This window comes from Meles meles, chromosome 19 (assembly GCF_922984935.1).
Source record: "Meles meles chromosome 19, mMelMel3.1 paternal haplotype, whole genome shotgun sequence".
NCBI classification, from domain to species: Eukaryota; Metazoa; Chordata; class Mammalia; order Carnivora; family Mustelidae; genus Meles; species Meles meles.
Window position 1 is genome coordinate 14,416,094 of NC_060084.1, and position 5,036 is coordinate 14,421,129.

The following is a 5,036-nucleotide window of genomic DNA, read 5'->3' on the forward strand; positions in this document are numbered from 1 at the left end:
GCTATCACCTCCTATATATTTTTAGAAAGTCTCTGGTGAAATCACAAGAGTTACTTTTGGCAAACTGCAAATTTTGGAGGAAACTGAAGTTGCTGTACTTTTATAATAATGGCATAGGGAGCTCTGGTACTTATGGGTTTTTCTTATTCTGCTCTAATATTCCTTATTTTTATGACTCGTGATTCCTCAGTACTTGCTTCTCCTATACCAGCTTTTGAAGATTTTAAATTTTATTCTACTTCTCCCTCTGGTGAATTCAATAGTTTCAGTAAGGGTTTTGTTTTATTTTTTTGTTAATGATTACATATTAGATTGCTAATATCTGTCAGAATATATACAGTGGGAAGTTCTAAGGACACCATATATTCTCTGCCCTCCACTGGTTTATAATGCACTAAGTTATATCAGTACATTTTAAAAATTATAACTCAATTATGGAATAATATTTAATTAAATTTCTTCATTCAAACTCAAGAAGCTTTTAAAAAGTGACTTCTATTATAATGGGAGAAAAAGTTAATGAAAGAAACATTGGAAATCAAGAAAAGCAGAAAGAAGGTGCAAAATCACTCAGAGACACACCAAAAAACACAACCATTACTAACTTTAAAAAATTTTGTTGTAAATTAGATAATCTTCAATGTGTTCATTCTCATATTTTATTTACAATAGGTACCTCCATAGTTGGTGTCTCCTATTTTCTCATCTCTGCATACCTATCCATTTTATGAAGGAGTCTCCAAAAACTGTTTTTAAAGATAAACTTAGAAAATAGCTTCTATAGTTTCTATCAACACAAAACAAGTACAGAAATTAGGAAAACTTTTGAATATATTCAATGAAACTCACTTCTCTTTCTCAAACAATCAAATATGATACTGTACCAAGGTTCCCAACTCAGAAAGCTTCTAGTACATGCTTGGTAGGTCCTGAACTGAGCACATTTCTATCTTTAGACTTTCCTCATTTCTGATACACAACAAAATAAGACTTATGCAAAAAATACTTTCAAATTTGCTATTTAACATTAAAGTACAGGATTGCAATCTTAAGAGTTGATTTAGCCTAGTGGTTAAGGGCAGAGCCTCCAGCGCTAGATGGTCGGAGTTTGAAACCCGGTATCAACACTCACAAGGTATATAACCTTGGTCACATTCCTTATCTTCTCCATGCCTCATGTACTCATCCATAAAATAAGAGAAACAATGGTAATGACCTCATATTGTTGTTGTGAGGATTAAATAAATTGAGATAAGTCAAGTACTGTTGGGTACATGGTGGGTGCTCAGTCAACTTTAGCTTTATACAGGCAAGCTAAAGGGATGCTTATTTTAAATAAACACAAGGAGTAGCTATACTTACTGTTTTCATATTGAAAGACCTCCTTCAATTTGCTCCCATCAACATCCCTCTTCTCTCTAATCCTGAAGACTGTGTCTTTTTAAACCACTTAGTTCATCTTCATTCTTACTGTCTCCTGCCTACTGTCATATTTTGTTTCATTCCTGAAACAATGAAAAAGTCCTCTGCTTTTAAAATTCATTTCTAAAAGCTTACTTCTATTACAAAGTCTCTATCTAAGCTAACACCACTCGATTTAAGTGGATAAAAGCTGGAATTGAAGAAATGAAGACAAGTGACATGTTAAAACTGGAAGCATTGTCAGGGCTTTCCTAGTTTTCTCTTTTGTTTGGCTACTCTAGAATTGACAGAGTACAGCGTATATCTGTTCAATTAAAGGATCCATTAAAGACCTGGCAATTAAAATTTAAATCTGAGTTATACAATTAAGTATGAAGAAATTAAAATGAACTTTAAAAATCAGGCCAGGGGCAAGAAAGAATTTTAATAAAAATACAAAATATAAATCTTAAACCGTTTTTTTTTTTTTTTTTTTGAGGTTGTGATGGTTTAGGTAATCACAAGAGACTGTAGAGATTAGAATGAACAGGTTTAAGGTCTTAAAATCTGGGCCTAGAGGCTCTGTTTAATCTGCATGCAAAGCTGTGTAACATCAGAGCAGTAAAAATTTACATACTACACAGCATGTGTTTATTTCTTTACTAAACTGCATTGTTATTTTATAAAACATCAATTTTGTAAAAAATTCAGATATGGTCAAGGTTATGGATTCTCTGAGGATGTCTCTGTAGAAGGAGTTATAATGGGATAGAGACGCTTTAATTATGGGCTGGGTCCTTGCACTCTGAATACCAGCAGCTTTAGACAATCACTCTTTCTGTGGACTCCACAGAGTGCCCTCACCTTTTTTTCACTGTTTCAGAATCTGAAGCATCCTGTGGTTTATTGATTCTCATAACCACACACTCTGCCACTAATGTTCATCACTTGTGTTTCTCCTGACTCCTGCCTCTTGAGGAGAACGAAAGGTGGAAAATGTGACACTATAGTCTCAAATTGGATGACTCAGTTTAAATACCAAACAGGAAAAAAGTGTCTTAAACCACCACTAGAAACATTTTCATTTCAAATGGAACTGATCTTAAAACCCAGTTCAATCCAGCATATATATAAAGAATTATTGAAGTAGGTACTTTCAGAACATATTGTGGCATGTCAGAAGATCATTCTTCTATAGGATTACAAAAACTTCTACTTCTTTAATTTTTTGTCTGTGTGTGTGATACTTGCTGATCTTACTCAAATATAATCTTATCCAGCAATAACCTCACCCAGCCCAAATATTGTCACGTAGATTATAATCCTTTCCTGTCCTTTAAACTAGCCTTTTAATTATGTAGAGAAATGTTCTCCTTCAATAAAAATTATTTTCACACACCACACATATTACCAACCATTTCCCCCCTCAAGTAAATGATCTACCACAAGTTCTATCCTCTGCCCTAAAACCTACTTATAGAGTTTATTTGAATATTTATAGAATTTATAGATTGTAATAATCCTGTTTTTTCCATTACTTCATTGGTTTTATATACTTGGTGAATTTAACATTTTAAAGCTATATATGCCATACATTCTTCATAAAACCACCAAGAAGTACAAGATGCAGTTGGGCATTTTTGTTAATTAAGAGCGGAAGCAAACAAACAAACAAAGTGGAAGAAACAAAGTTAGACTGCCTGGGTTGGAATCCAAGCTCTGACATTTAGTGGCTGTGTGGATTTGGGTGATTTACTGAACCTCTCTGTGTTTCACTTTCCTCATTAGTTAAATGGGAAATAATTAGGACCCTATTTCATAGTGTTGTGGTTATTATTAAATAAAAGAATATTTGGCTTTCTGCCCGTGGATGCCGCCGAGTAAGTATCGTTAAAGTCTCCCCTCCCACTGCTGTCATGTCTAAGTCAGAGTCTCCCAAAGAGCCTGAACAGCTGCGGAAGCCCTTCATCGGAGGTCTGAGCTTTGAAACCGATGAGAGTCTGAGGAGCCATTTTGAGCCATGGGGAGCACTTACGGACTGTGTGGTCATGAGAGATCCAAACACCAAGCGCTCCAGAGGCTTTGGGTTTGTCATATATGCCACTGTGGAGGAGGTGGATGCAGCTATGAATGCAAGGCCACACAAGGTGGATGGAAGAGTTGTGGAACCAAAGAGGGCTGTCTCAAGAGAAGATTCTCAAAGACCTGGTGCCCACTTAACTGTGAAAAAGACTTTTGTTGGTGGCATTAAAGAAGACACTGAAGAACATCATCTAAGAGATTATTTCGAACAGTATGGGAACATCGAAGTGATTGAGATCATGACTGACCGAGGCAGTGGCAAAAAGAGGGGTTTTGCTTTTGTAACATTTGATGACCATGATTCTGTAGACAAGACTGTCATTCAAAAATACCATACTGTGAATGGCCACAACTGTGAAGTAAGGAAAGCGCTCTCTAAGCAAGAGATGGCTAGTGCTTCATCCAGCCAAAGAGGTCGAAGTGGTTCTGGAAACTTTGGTGGTGGTCGTGGAGGTGGTTTTGGTGGGAATGACAACTTTGGTCGCGGAGGAAACTTCAGTGGTCGAGGTGGCTTTGGTGGCAGTTGAGGTGGTGGTGGATATGGTGGCAGTGGAGATGGCTATAACGGATTTGGTAACGATGGAAGCAACTTTGGAGGTGGCGGAAGCTATAATGATTTTGGCAATTACAAGAATCAGTCCTCAAATTTTGGACCCATGAAAGGAGGCAATTTTGGAGGCAGAAGCTCTGGCCCTTATGGTGGTGGAGGCCAATACTTCGCCAAACCACGAAACCAAGGTGGCTATGGTGGTTCCAGCAGCAGCAGTAGCTACGGCAGTGGCAGAAGGTTTTAATTGCTGCCAGGAAACAAAGCTTAGCAGGAGAGGTGAGCCAGAGAAGTGACAGGGAAGCTACAGGTTACAACAGATTTGTGAACTCAGCCAAGCACAGTGGTGGCAGGGCCTAGTTGCTACAAAGAAGACATGTTTTAGACAATACTCATGTGTATGGGCAAAAAAAAACTCGAGGACTGTATTTGTGACTAATTGTATAACAGGTTATTTTAGTTTCTGTTCTGTGGAAAGTGTAAAGCATTCCAACAAAGGGTTTTAATGTAGATTTTTTTTTTTTTGCACCCATGCTGTTGATTGCTAAATGTAATAGTCTGATCATGACACTGAATAAATGTGTCTTTAAAAAAAAAAGAATATTTGGAAAATATAGTATAATTAATATTTATTAATATTTATAAATATTAACTGTTATTACTTCACTAAAATTTCCTAAATTAAAAAGGGAGAATCTAATAGGCATCTTCTCTTCTCTGTAGCCAAAGTAGTCCCTTTAAAAACATAAATTATATCAGTCCTTCCTTTGATTAAAATACTTCAGTTGCTTTCTTTATGATTCAGTCAAAGCCAAAGTCCTTACCTTGACTCCCTGGGCATTACCTGATTTGACCACCATCCATCCCAACACTATGATCTTATTTGCTATTATTCTTCATCTCCTTCATTCACTCTATTTCAGCTTCCAGTGGTTTCCTTGTTTCTGAATGTGTCAAGTACATTCTCACTTTCAGTGCCCTATAATTGCTGCTCCCTCTAACTGAA

At 36.6% G+C, this 5,036-nt stretch overlaps 1 pseudogene; it reads left to right on the plus strand.

Annotated features, from left to right (window-relative positions):
- The first annotated feature begins 3,296 nt into the window (after window positions 1–3,296).
- On the plus strand, window positions 3,297–4,277 carry LOC123930733 (annotated as a pseudogene).
- The last annotated feature ends 759 nt before the right edge of the window (window positions 4,278–5,036 follow it).